We start from the raw sequence: 15,728 nt of genomic DNA, 5'->3' as shown, positions 1-15,728 counted from the left end.
CCTTTGTGAACTTCGTTGGGCCACATCACACTTTTCCATTGCATCATGGGTCCACAAAAATATTAATACAGAGTCCAATGAAATGAGATATTCATGAAGCTCGTTAATTGAAAACTATGAGAGGTTCTTGCTCTCTTCTAGTCGCACTACAATAGTGTCAAATCTGGAGGACTAATAGTAAAATATTTTTTACCACTCTCACCTCCTTGAGTGTCTTAATATGAGATATAATTTAATTTAATATCCCAATGAGTTGAATGGATAATAAATTTATTACATCTATATCCTTCATGTGAGTGGTGTCAAAATATGTTCTTAGTATTTGTAGTTTGGTTATGTTCACCTTTGTGATTCCTTGGTAGGCAATTCAAAAAATATCATGAAATTGTTTTTGATATGTTTTTGCTGCAATTCTTGCAAATATTTTACTTATTCTAGAAAATAATGCTTTTGAATCCTTCTTTTTATTATATTTCAATAAATCATTATTGAGACAATGCATTGTACAATGTTTTATTTGGTGATTTGGGTATCCAACATCAACAAGATCCTATAAGTCTTGTCAAGAAAAAAATGTCTTTATTGTGAGTACCAAATAATCATATTCTTTTCACTGTTGATGCATTGGATATGTAGGCATGTCAAGCTTCTTCTTGGAGCTTCTATGGTTGACTATGAAAAGCTCTTGGATTCTTTGAAAGATTTTCTAAACAAACTTTGATCAATAACCTTTGGCTATGATATATAAAGAGATAGAGGATAAAATAAAAATGAAAACAATGCAAATAAAGAAAAAGGTAAAATTACTCCAATGAAGATTGATTTTCTTCTTTGTATTCAATAAAATAATTAATAGAGGTACGTAGTTATTATAGCACTTGTGTTGCTATTTCTACATCTTTTTTTTTTTAGTTATCTTCTTTTTCCACAAATTCATACAAGGAACTTCTTTTCCATACAACTTAATATTATCATATTGTTTCAACAATATCATTTCCAAGATTCTTCTACATGAACCTAGAAAACAAAATAGTCCATCCCAATAATATCATGCAGTTAGTACAAAGGTATATATATTTACAATGCATAATTATATTTGAGAATTGTCTTATACACATTGAATGATGATAGAGAAAAAATAAAAATAAATAAAAATTAAGAAAACATAAAAAAAAATATTTTAGCAACAATAGAACAAAAGTATAAGAAAGTGAAATAAATTTGTTGCTAATTAAATTCAACAATAAGGACTTACCACTAAGCTTTTATAAAATGTAAAATGATTTTCAACTCCCAATCCTCTCTCCCAATAGATTATCAAAGAAAATATGAAAAAAACTAGAAAAACATTTAAAATTTAAAAATATTGAAATATGGTATCTCCGATGGAATGGTTGGCCTTTTAGGGTCCTTTTGGTTGCAAGCATAGGAATGGAGAATAGAGATGCAATATTGGGAATATGAATGACTATTCCAATAACAACTATTTGTTAGAATGTGTATAAGCTCATTTTAGAGGTAAAATAGAAATATGTATTCCTTTCCCTATTCCATTTTATGAACCAAAGGAGAATAGAAAACATATTCCAAAATTTCTATTCCTATTCCAACAATGAAATAGTCTCGTTTGTTTGGTTGCGAGAATAAGAATATGAGAATACGAATGTGTATTCTGAATTGCTATTCTAGAATAGAAAATAAGAATATGTATTCCTATTCTTGTTTGGATCAATCAGAAAATAATGACGGGGAATTCACGGACCCAAAAATTTATGTTTGTTAAAATAAATAAAACTTAAATAGGAATGTATATTCCAATTCCACATATTTAGGTGGAATTGCAAATGCTCATTTTAGGACCAAAATTAGAATACATATTCCCATTTACAGTTCCAATTTAGTGCACCCAAACATAAAATTTGAAATTTTAAGAATTTACATATGCTTATTCCACCTATATTCTCATTTCCCTATTCTTGTTTCTTTTGTATACTTTAGTAGCAATTAATCTCACTTCCTATTTTTTATTTTCATTCTTTATTTCACCTTTTAGCAATTCTACTTCCTAGTACATTAACTTTGCGCGCTACTCTATTTACAACCACAATGTACTCCTTAAAGCGGCGAGACTATATTCTGTTGACTCACTATTGACCCAAACCTACAATTCGATGGCCAAAACTATTCCGAAGCTTGTTCGTAGGGACTCGGAGATTCCAAACGGACATTCGTACCTTCAATAGTAGTACAACAAATTGGCAATAATAGATCTAAATCATTTAATTAATAAAAATATTTCATTATTGGAAGGGAAAATAGTAATATATCTCTCTTCCGCGTTCCTTCTTCACTCACTATTTCTCTTTCCTTGCTTCATTTGGTCAAGTGAGACTCCCTTCATTTTTGACGCCCTGTTTCCGCGTTCCTTCCTTGACTCACTATTTCTGTGTTCGTTCCTTGCTTCATCTTGTACAAATATCAGACCATGAGGAGGTGTTGCAGGATTCATAGCTTGCTTTTGCAACAGAAGTATTAGTATTCCTTTAGGGCCTGTTTGGTTGCTGGAATACAACCGGAATAAGAATAGGAAATTAGAATATGATTTGTATTCTTTGTTTGGTGCGTGGAATAAGAATAGGGAATAGAAATACGTATTCTCATTTTAGCCCCAAAATGAGCTTTTGTCCATTCTAAAAAATACCTGTAATTGGAATTGCTATTCTTGCATTCATTTTAACTTTCTCAAATTTGATTAAATTTTCAAATCCGCTTTGACCTGGGGTGAGCGCTGGAACTTTGTTTTCAATATTTTCAAATATTTCAACGATTTTCCAATGGCGCCGATTGCATCTTCAGAAATATTTTCAAATGGCGCCCATTGCAAGTTAACCCTATTCCAGTTTAAGCTTGCATAACCAAACAAGGGATAAACAAAATTGGATTGCATTTTTCCATTCCTATTCTTCATTCTCCATTCTCATTCAAATTTTCTATTCTAGTTCTCAATTCCTACGCCTGCAACCAAACAGGCCCTTACTTCTCATGGGGTTCTCATGTATTCTCTTCCGCTTTCTCCTTATATGCTCTGCTGCCTTGTTCCCTCATCATGTCTTCGCATATCCTTCGTATCAGTCTTGTTCTCCCTATATATGCAATGGTTCCCTCATCAAATACCCCTTCAATGATTGCGGCCCTGCTTTGGTTAGGTGCAGAAGGAATCAAAGCATTGTATTATATTTTTCTCGTTCTTCACTGTTCTGTCGGGGAGAGGGGTATAGGCCGGTAGTTGGAGAGATCACGGAGTCAAGTTATACAAACAGAACAATTCGGATTGCGTGTGACAGCTTTTCCGATTATTGCTACGCCCCAACCAGACAGTACCCAAATTATGGTTGTCCTGAGGACAATTACGACTGGCCAGATTCGGAGTTTTCTCTTTCTGATAAATATAAAGCGGGAAGCGTTCTTATTTGTGAGAAGGAACCTGCGTATAGTGACAATCTGCAACGCATCAAGTGTTTGGAATGCAGAAGCAGAGACACTTTGTGCTACTTCCTTCCTTCTCAATTGTCCCCCTCAATAACTGACCAAAGTTGCTCAGATCGATATGGTGTCATCACTCCCAGCAACGAGAGCTACAACATCAGCGATGAAAAGAATCTGAGGGAGCTCCTCCTGACAGGATTTGATGTCACATGGAATAAGAGCGTTGGGTGCTCATCGTGCGAAGTTTCTGGAGGATTTTGTTATGGTTTCGATACCAATTATTACAGCACCTGTCAATACTACACAGCGTGCATTTGTCCCGACGGTCCCCACGCACAAAACTGCTCAGGTGGTAAGTTTCATAGCTCTGTATTTAATAATTAATAGCCGAGGCATGATGAAAAGGCTTGTCACATGTTATAATCAGAAAAGAAAATGAAGAGAAAATTCAGGAAAAGTTTAGAACATTATCTGGAAAACAAAATTGGCTGAGGACATTGAATTTGGTTGGCAAATCACAAAATAGAGAAAGAATCATCATTTACTTATTAAGTTTTATTATATGCTTTTGCTTTTTATTGTAGAAAAACTACTAGACTCTCCCTACAAAGATACATCGTGGACCAAAGTATGGCCTAAGATCTCAAAGTATGTAGCAGGTAAATTACTTTAGACTGTCGGCTTTTTCCATTCAAAATTAATTGTATGCTTTGAAATTTTTTAAAGGGTAATTGCGCCATACCTTCTTCATTAGAGCTAGCCATGTATTTCATTGCAGTTGTTGGCGCTATATCTGGTGTCTTCATTATATCCGCTATCATCTTCATTTACAGAAGAAATAGTAGAAAGAAAAGACAGCAACAAGAGGAGCAAGACATTAGAGGGTATATGGACCCACTTGATTCTGCACCTCCCTCAATTGAGAACTTCTTACAAGCAGGAACTCCAACAAGATATTCTTATCGTCAGATCAAAAGGTACACCCAAAATTTTGCAATTAAACTTGGTCAAGGGGGTTTCGGTACAGTTTTCAAAGGTGAGCTTCCTAATGGATGTACCATAGCCGTTAAAAACACTTGATAAATCAAAACATAGTCAAATTCAATTTTTGAATGAAGTGGCTACCATTGGAAGGATCCACCACTTGCATCTTGTACGACTTCAAGGATATTGCTTGGAAGGGTCTAAAAGGGCTTTGATTTACGAGTTCATGATCAATGGTTCTCTTGAAAAATATATTCACGAAGATGATAAAAAGTTATTGAATTGGAAACAGTTGCATTCCATTGCAATGGGTACAGCTCGTGGGATTGCATATTTACATGATGAATGTCGAAATAGGATTTTGCACTGTGACATCAAACCTCATAATGTATTGTTGGATGCGAGTTTCTCCCCAAAAGTTGCAGATTTTGGTCTGGCAAAATTAACAGATAGAGAAGAAAGCCATGTTTCTCTGACAGGCGCTAGAGGAACCCCTGGCCACGTGGCTCCAGAGGTGTGGTCTAGAAGCAATGGACCTGTGACTGACAGATCAGATGTCTACAGTTATGGTATGTTGCTCATGGAATTGGTGGGTGGAAGAAAGAATTTTGATATGAGAGCAAGCAGATCCAGCAAATTTTACTATCCAGAATGGGCGTTCAAACAGGTGGAAACAGGAGAATTCAGAAAGCTGAGAGGAGACGATATAACAGATGACGAAGATGAAGCAATAGCCAAGAAGTTGAGTATGCTGGGGTTGTGGTGCATTCAATACAACCCTTCTCACCGGCCTTCCATGAGCAAAGTGATTCAAATGTTACAAGGCACTGTTGATATAGCCATACCGCCTCAGCCTTTTCCAGTTGATGCACCAGTCCAATCAACAGCCTCAGAATCATCTTGTAGCATGTGATGTGTGATCACAAGCTGTAAGATCTTAGTTCTGACACTTCTTTTTAGTTCTGTGATCTATTAGTTCATATCAGATGCATGGAGGAGAATGCCTTTCCCGTAAAGACCTCATAACAGATGCAATTTAATGTTCATATTTGCAATATCAATGAAGAATCGGTGTTTGAGTTCACAAATTTTATGCCCTGTTTACTCTTTTTGCAACTCTTTTATATAACCCTGTCTTGAAGTATCTGCAAAGGTAACCTTCGCGATATCTAGTCTATGTTGTATTCCAAATCTTCATCGTAACTGTCACCATTGGCAGCCTATTGGCTTGTTATTTAATTAACCTAGGCAGTTTAAAATATCAGGTTAATGCTGCCAGAAACTTTCTTGCTTCGTAGTTGTCAAACTTATACCGTCTAGAAATGAATCATAATATATAAAATTGTTCTCTTCTTTTGGTTGCAAACAGAAAAGCCACTTTTCAGAGTAAGCATATGTGTTTAGGTATGTGTTTAGTTCTGGTGTTTCCCAGAGCACTATTCATTATATGTTATACTATTCTGCTTCAAGAATGCCATAATGCTTTCTTTGGTTGCTATCTCTAAATTACAGAACGCTCTGGAAAGTGGTAACAAAACAGATTTTGCATCTAGGATTAGTTCATCGAAATTTCATTTTTTTTATTTGATTGAATTTATTTTAATTATTTGACCGACTAATTCAATGTTCTTTAAAATATTTTAAATTATATTTTATATAATAAACATTTCTACAAGGAAGTCAACCAAGTTATATATCTATAGGGAGTTATAGGCTCTTGATGTCTTACCACAAAATGATAGATACATGTTTTTCTATAACTTCTAATAGATCATTTCTTCAATTACAATTACGCTTTTGCAGCACTATTGGAGTAAGATAGAGCTTTGTAAAGATGTTGAAGATTGTAGAGCGAATATAGTCTTTTTCACCAGTCAGATGAAACTGTTATTTTGCAAAAGCTTGTGTAATTCTCTTGATCAGTAATGTTTCTAGAACATCAATATTTTTCTGATGAAACTGTTGCTTTCTAAACACTTATGTAATTCTCTTGATTGTAATTTTTTTTAATTTGTAATTTAATTGTTATTTTCAGTTAAATTTATTTTTTATTTTTTCTTTTAACGAAAGGCATAAAGAGCCTATAAATTAATTAATATTAAATAAGTGTTTCTATCATAATTCATAATGGGTATTGAATCTTTACAAATTTAGTCCAGAACACTGACTAGGCACACCAATCAATCACTATGTCTGACCATGAGTGGCATTTTGTAGAACTGAGCGTACAGCTGATTACTCATATACAATTGCCAAACTGTCAATACCAAGATGCAACAAAAGCCAACCCCAAAGTACAAGTAAATAAACAGCCCTGTCATGCTGAGATGGATGAATGATGAAGTAAAGAGGTGTCTTCTTCATCAACAATGCAAAAAGAGCAAGGAAAAAAACTCTATTTTCAGAATTACAAACAATATTCACCAGACCTTTATCAATTGTTATATTTTCCATGTAATCAGCTAATCTATTACCTTATCTATATGTGTGGGAGATCACATAAGAGCAAAACTTGTCCAGCAACATCCAACACTTTTGAAGAATATAATGTAATCTCCAGTTCTGACATGATCTTTGTTGAACAGCTTAAATTATGAGTGGAGAATCCCCCTCAATATGGATCTCTAAAAAATCCAGCTGAATTTCCCTTTGAATACTATTAAGAAGAGGAAATGCTTTGGCTTGATTATTAGTACCTAACCCAAAAAAAACTATTCTTATTAAAATACTAATAATTTAATTTTGCATAGTATTTTTATCATATAATATTTATTTTGTTTAATTTATTTTATATTTTTCATAGATAATATAAAAGTCTAAAAATTAGTAATCACAATTTCTAATGTTTCTAAATTAGTTTTGGGTTGCATGTGGAATGTTATGTTAACAATGTTGTTTTTTTGTTAGTCCTTGTTGTATTCAACACTTTCAGAATTAATTTTTTCCTTGGGAACTATGCAAGACGAAAAAATTTCAGAATCAAATGCACTTCATAAATATAACTTCATTTTTTATTATTAGCTATTGTCATTTTTAAGCATTGTCTTTTTGTATGACAAATTTCAGAAAAAATAATACTATAGAAATGATAGTGTGATAGTTTTCAGGAACATAGAGTGTCATTGAGATTTCATCTGACAATTTCACTATAATGTGTCTTATGTAGCTTCTCTATGATTCCACATTTCTCATATGTGAAACAACTCTTCTTAGTGTTAAACTTATAGGATTTTAACCTAGAAAATAAAAGACATAAAAATATTTTTATATTAGGACTATTGCACGCAACAATATTGACCCTCTATACATGCAAATCCAAATGGCTAAAATCACGAATCAAGAAAATCAAACTAAACAAGAAAATGGCAAAAACAATTTATTTATGTTTATAAATAAATTAAATTAATTTATAGCTATTTCATTCCCTAAAAAATTTAGCCTCTCATAAATGCTTTTTAAATTGTTGCAATAGTTTGTCTCTATTATTCATGATGCATATTATATAATGTTAGAATATACTATTAACAATTAGAATATAATACATAATTATAATTTATATATAATTTAAATAATTATTAAAATATTATACTAATTAATAGATTAATATATTTAATACTTACAATAATAGCTAATAAATAATAAATTTATATAGAAAATTAAAACTATAATTAATTACAACAATCACTACATAGCACTTGCTGTTAATATTTAAACCAAATTCAAGCAAATGCAAAAGAAGACTAAAGATTAGAATTTGAATGAGCTAATTACGTATTCAAGGACTGTTGTATACCCATAAATCGGTGATTGCCATCATATATCTGGTTATTCAGCATTATACAATTTAAGGGGTTGTAGTAATATTGATGAACTACAAAGACAGTGCAATTCTGGAAATAGAACAGCGGAAAATATAAATGGGGAACGACGAGAACTAACGACATATGCTTTCCCTAAATGTGGGCTTTCCAACCAATTTAAACCAAAAAGTTTTGCCCTTTCCAACCGAAAGAAACAAATATCTTTATGTATTATATATCATAATGTATTTCGGTGCAGAGGGTTTAAATAACAAGTCAATTCTGATGGTTGAAGGGGTATTTAATTAGCATGTATTTGATTCCTTCTCCACGGTAATATATTTTAATTCTTTGGGCTCATGCTCATGCAGCAACAAGATTATATTAGCAGGATTAATTGAATCAATACGTTTTCAAATTTACTAATTTGGAAGACATCTTTTTATATCAGAGGTTATTCCATATATTATTTCCCGTCGTTCTTACCGGCTCGGCTTAGTCAAACAATGCGGGCCCCACTAAACTATTCAACCGTGTCTAAAATTAGGTATAATTTATAATAAAGTTAAAATTAAAATGTAAGTTCTTCATTTCTTATTTTATTGGTGAACGACTTAAGCTTAGTTTCTCTTTTTTGGGTAAACGGTTCAAGTCTAGATCAATTATTGTTATTAATTGAAATTAATTTTGTTTATTGTATTGTAGGTTCTTGTTGTAAGCTCTTCAAGTTGAATTTTATAATAATAATTTTTTATTGTAAATTATATGTTTGTATGATCTCTTTTACATTTATGTGTCTTTCTAAAAAATAACAAAAAAAAATTATATATTTGTTTCTATTAAAATAAAATTATTAGATACTTTTACTTTATTTAATTAAAATACTTTTAAAATTATTAAAATTGATTATTTACTAAAAAATAATAATAATTAAAAATTACTATAAATTCTATTGTAATTTATAACTAAAATTTACATATGTTTTCTAATTTAGATTAAATTTTATCCAAAGCATAAATTTAAATAAAATAATGCTTAATACTTATGCTAAAATTTTATCAATTGTTGACATTTACAAGTTATTAAATGACTTCTAATTCTGGAAATTACAATTCATTTTATTTGATTTTTTATATAAATATTATATTTTTTTATTTGATTTTTTTATATAAATATTATATTTTGGAAAGCTATATGACAATTTTCTAAATTTTCAATTTTTATATATTACTTTTCTAGGGTCTTATATGTCGAAATTGATGAAATGTGATTTTTATAAAATATAAATTTAAACCTTATTTATCGCCACTATTTCCTCCTTTGATTCTTTTAAATCTTTTTTTACCTTATTTTATTTTATTTTAAATTCTTCTCACAAATTAGTCTAGATTTGAGTTTTTTTTATAACTACATATCTTTCCCATACTAGTTACTTCAATTACAAATGGTTTTCATTAAAAAAAATCAATTCAACCTAGCCATCATATATAAACTATTATTATTACTAAAATTAACAAAATGAAAAATAAGAAATAAATAAAATAGTAAAATTATTAACAACTATTTAGTTTAAATTATAAAATTAATTATTATATGTTTTTATTTTTATTTTTATGGAGGTCATCCACAAAGACGTTTTAGGTACTCGATATGGGCCCACGTGTGCCTGAAACCTCTTCGGCTAAGAGTGAAGGATTAAGGAGCATCCACGCTACCAAATTTGCCCGGGGCATGATCCCGGCCTAATCCCTTTTGAATGTCTTTGGACCTTGCACTCAGCAAGACTTGATCCTTGGTGAGCTCTTTGTATTATATGTATTTAAATTCATCATTCTAAAAGTAATTTTATAGTCACTATAATGTATTTGTTATATATAAAATTTAATAATATAGTAATGTGAGTATTAAGATATATTATATAATAAATAATTTCTAATAAAATTAACATTAAAGAGTGTCTTTAATTCTTAAGGTTTTTAAATGTTTCTAATTTAAAGAATTTGAATCTTATTTTAAAAATACAATTAGAATTACTATGCATGTACTATGCAATCATTATGAATATGGAGATTGTTTACATACTATTTTTTATCAGTCATAGTATATCTATACATTAATTCAAAATTATAATACAATATTCAATTAAAATCAAATAAATAGTTTTCTTACACAAATTAAATTAAATTTATATCTATTAAGACAAGTACTTAGCCACTATGTGGCTATAGACTTTATAAATTTTTTTAATTGTTCATTTACAATTAAAATTCAAAGAGAAAACTAAATGGTATAGATGTTACTAAATCACTATGTACTATTGTGACTTTTTATAAATTATTAAATGACCTCTAATTTTACCAAATATCATTCATTTTTATTTGATTTTTTATATAAATATTATATTTTAAAAGGTTATATGACAATTTTTTAACTTTTCAATTTGTATATATTATTTTTATATGTTTTATTTGGTTGAACAGATTGGGGTCTTATATGAGAAGTTGGTGAGATGAGATTTTTATATAATATAAATTTAAGACATTAACACATTATTAAATCACCTGATTCTACCAATTACAACTCATTTTATTTGATTGTTTATATCAATATTATATTTTTAAAAGCTATATGATAATTTTTTAACTTTTCAATTTTTATATATTATTTTCTAGGTCGTATATGTGAAGTTGGTGAGATGTGATTTTTATAAGATATAAATTTAAGCCAGTACTTTCTACATTGATTTTTTAAAATCATTTTATACCATTTTTTTTTAAATTTTTATTTTTAAATTTTTTGCACAAATTAGTTTAGATTTGAGTCTTTTATAACTCCATATCTTTCCTATACTATTTACTTCAATTACAAATGGTTTTCATGTTAAACATTGTAAATATTTATGTTTAAACTTTAAAAATAATTGTACAATGTAAAAATTTATATAGCCATCACATATAAACTATTATTATTATTAAAATTAACAAAATGAAAAATAATAAATAAATTAAGTAGAAAAATTATTAACAACTATTTAGTTTAAATTATAAAATTAATAATTATTTCTATTTAAATTGATAATTTAAAAAGTAATTTTATTAAGTATAATGATTTCAAAAATTACAAGAAGAGTTGCAGAGTATCAAAACAAATTTACATGAGGCCTAGCCTCACATTAGATAATACTCTAGAGAATAGAACCAACTATCAAAAAGAGACCATGAAAGAATAGCATCAATGGAGCACATCTTCAAAGCTATCAACCCAAGCTGTCTAGCCCAGTGGGCTTTCCATCCAGACAATGGTTTTCTGATCTTGAATCTGCTTAAGTATATATACCATTTCTCCGGTAGTAACATGATTATTCCTTTTAATTTCTTTACTGAGAAGATCTATGGTGTGATTAAAGGTCTAAATGTTATCCATATGCAGCATCCAAAAGTAACTATTCTTCACCTCATTTGTGAATAAAGTGGCATACCCATCTTTTAGTAGTCTTTTGAATTTTGCTTTGTCAACTTTCATAGTGATTCGAACTTGCAATTTTTTAAAAAAAATATGTGAGACTTTGAAAAGTGGGAATGTTTTGAAACCTTTCCTCATTTCTGCATTTCCAAATTTTCCACAAAATGTTAGATGAGAGAATATTCCAAAACATGTTAGCATCTATTTTAGCATTTATAATAAAACCAATAATAATTTCAAAAATGTTTAAGGTAGAAGGGATACAAATACCAAACATCAACCAAACCTCTTTAGCAAAGCTACAATCAAAGAATATATGTCTTCCCATTTTCGGGGTTCTACAAATACTACAATAATTAATATAAGAGAAATTGTTCCTTGTGGAAAGCCTGTATAGAATAAGGAGCCACTTAAAACATTTAATTTTAGGGTCAATAGAACTTTTCCATAACTTATCAAATAATTTCTTCCAGGAGGAGACATCAAGATCTGTGTACCACATTTTATTAACATGACTAATAATAGCTTCATTATGATTGATAATAGAGTAAATATTTTAAGCTTTCAGCTTGGTAATGATGGTCCCATCCAGGCATTTAATTTTTAGATAGTTGCTGGAATTAAAATGACAGGTAGTGGAAATATCCTTACTAGCTTTAATGATCATATTATAAGTTTTCTTATGAGAGTTAGGAAGTTTAAATCTATTTTTTTAACTCATCACATAGGATAAGTTTATACTTCTCAAATATATCAATAAATTGCTTGATCCCACAGGTGGCCCAGTGCTTGGTAGAACATCCTTGGGTAAGGGCAAGGGGCTTATTATCTAGCTTAAGGTTCCAGAAAATGGATCGTTCACCATGGACAATCTTATTATCATGGAAATCTTTACTTTTTATGAAATGCCTAACATGGTTCTAGGCTTTCCAAATAGATTTGAATATAACTAAGCCTTGAATAATAAGAGGAAAATCACCACAAATTAGATCAATAAGGAGGAGATTTTCCTAGAATTTAGCTTTCTTGGGGTATCCCCTTTCAATATTGTTATGAAACAAAACTTTCCAAGAATCTACTCCCTCCAAAGCATGAAAGATCCATTTAGAGGCCAAAGCAAGACAACATAATTTGAGGTCTTTTAACCCTAATCCCTCAAGGAGCTTTCCAACATGGCACCAATCCCACTTAACTGAGTGAATCTTATTATTACCTTTCCCATCTAACCAAAGATACTTTCAAATGGCTTTATGAATTTCCAACTCCTGGTAGTCATTGAACATCCATGGTTAAGCATAATAAATATCATAAGAAGAGAGAATTTTCTAGCATGCTTGGATCCTACCAGCAAGGGAAAGAGATCCATTGTGCCATTTATTAAGTTTATTATGGATCTTATCCTTGACCCGACTCCACATTTCTTTCAAAGAAGGCTCTATGGAGAAGGGAATACCCAGGTATTTGACAATTTTATAGGGGCCACCCCATTGGAACCCAAATTTATCAAACCAGTTTGGAGGTTGATCTGTCCATCCAAGATAGATAGATTTAGATTGAGCTAAATGAACTCTTGAAATTTTATAGAATAAATTAAGTTTATTTATCATGGTCTCGAAGTTGGCTTCCGAGGCCTCACGAAACAAAGAAGTATCATCAACAAATTGGTAGTTGATAATCTCCTTGGTATTAGGGAGGGTGATACCTTTGACTACATGAGATAGAGAATTATCCCTTAGGATGTAAACGAGAGCATCAAAAGCAATCACAAAGAGGGAAGGGAAAGTAGACAACCTTGTCTAATGGATCTTCCCAGAGGAAAGGGGTCTGAGAGCGATCTGTTAATGTCAACTTGGGCATGAGGATCTTTAAGAAGCATTTGAACAATGTTACAAAAGAAAGGAGGGAAACCAAAATCTTCCAGCATCATGTTTATGAAACTCCACTCTACCCTATGATAAGCCTTTTCAATGTCTAGTAAGAACATAGGAATTTTTTGTTCCGAATGCTTAGTCCAATCAAGAGCTTCCCAACTAGTAATCAGATTCTCTAAAATGTATCTACCCTTAACAAAAACCAGTTTGGGTAGGACAAACAAACTTAAGGAGGACGGTTTCCAATCTATGAGACATAATTTTAGCAAGAATTTTATATGAAACATTTGAAAGAGTTATTGGCCTCTAGATCTTGATAAGAGTGCCTTTAAATCTTAAGGTTTTCTAATATTTCTAATTTAAAGAATTTGAATATTGTTTTAAAACATAATTAGAATTACTATGCATATACTATGTCAAAATTGTTTACACATTACTTTTTAATTATTCATAATGTATTAATTCAAAATAATAATAAAATTTTCAATTTTCAATTAAAAATAAATTTTCTTACAGAAACTAAATTTAAATTATATCTATTAAGATAAGTTTTTAGCCGCTACTATAGACTTTAAACTTATTTTAATTGTTCATATACAATTAAAATTGCACAAAAAGAGACATAAATGGTATAGACATTGCCAAATGACTATGCAATCGACTGATTGTAAATAATAATTTATTAACGATTTGAAATTTATAAAATAGAGAGCTTACAATTTTAATTTAGTATTAAATAACAAATTAATACCCATTATGTGCCGGTTATACCAGGCCGTGTGGACAAAAGCTAGAGTCATTTCTAAATCCCTTTCGTATTTGAAGTTCTTGAACTTAAGGGCCTATCTGGTTGCAAGCGTAGGAATTGAGAATTAGAATAGAAAATTTGAATGAGAATGGAGAATGAAGAATAGGAATGGAAAAATGCAATCCAATCTTGTTTATCCCTTGTTTGGTTATGCAAGCTTAAATTGGAATAGGGTTAACTTGCAATTGGTGCAATTTGAAAATGTTTCTGAAAATGCAATCGGCGCCATTCGAAAATCGCTGAAATATTTGAAAATATTGAAAACAAAGTTCCAGCACTCACCCCAGGTCAAAGCGGATTTAAAAATTTAATCAAATTTGAGAAAGCTAAAATGAATGCAAGAATAGCAATTCCAATTCCAGGGATTTTTTGGAATGTACAAAAGCTCATTTTGGGGCTAAAATAAGAATACGTATTCCTATTCCCTATTCCTATTCCATGCACCAAACAGAGAATACAAATCATATTCTAATTTCCTATTCCTATTTTGGTTGTATTCCAGCAACCAAATAGGCCCTAAATGAGTGTTATCCAGCTATTCTAAAATAGATGTTATATTCCCATTGCAATTCGTTGTCGTGTGTCCAAAGTTATTCTCAAAACTATTTTTCTAGTCTCATCTCCTCCATGAATAGTTTTTCAAATATTACTTTATTTAGCTCTCTATTCCTATGGAAAATGTTTTGAGAATTAATCATATAATTAAAAATTAATAATGACAGTTCAATGTGTATATTAGAATAAAATGTTCTCTTTCTTTAGCAATAAGATATAGAATCACAATTGCTATGTATGAAGGACTGGTACTAGTTTCTACGTATTAAATTTTTCTTTTTCTTTTTCCCTTTTTTAAATTTGAAAATTCTAGAAATAATAAAATAAATACAATATTTTTAGTCTTATATAATAGTTTAAAATACAAGTAAAAATATTATGTTTAATATAAGTTAAAATTTAAAAACTAGAATACATTATCATTGTGATATTATATGAGTTATAGTCATCATCATTCTTGCATATTTTCATTGATAACAAAGTGTAAGTTGAAATTTTAGCAAAGAAAGTATGACATAATTGAATGTAAAAATAATAACAATGAACTATATTAGTTATACATATCTAATATCTTAAAAAATATATTTCTTAATTTCTCAATTTTCATATTAATTTTTAAAATGTCAAACTAAAATAAAATTATAGCAAAAATAAATTTCATTAAATTAGATATTATATTTTCAAAATGCTACAAGAATTCATTTAATTATATGAAATGAAAATAGAATGGCATTCTTAGCTTGAGTTCAACATGTAAGCTTC

The 15,728-nt window shown here is 30.1% G+C and overlaps 1 pseudogene; it reads left to right on the top strand.

Moving 5' to 3' along the window:
• The first annotated feature begins 2,770 nt into the window (after positions 1–2,770).
• Positions 2,771–5,391, top strand: LOC149558814 (LEAF RUST 10 DISEASE-RESISTANCE LOCUS RECEPTOR-LIKE PROTEIN KINASE-like 2.7; annotated as a pseudogene).
• The last annotated feature ends 10,337 nt before the right edge of the window (positions 5,392–15,728 follow it).

The sequence above is a fragment of the Cupressus sempervirens genome, chromosome 5 (assembly GCF_028749045.1).
Source record: "Cupressus sempervirens isolate cs-2001-9-10 chromosome 5, ASM2874904v1, whole genome shotgun sequence".
Taxonomy (NCBI): Eukaryota; Viridiplantae; Streptophyta; class Pinopsida; order Cupressales; family Cupressaceae; genus Cupressus; species Cupressus sempervirens.
The sequence above is the reverse complement of the archived record's forward strand: the minus strand, read 5'-3'. Positions and strand labels throughout refer to the sequence as shown.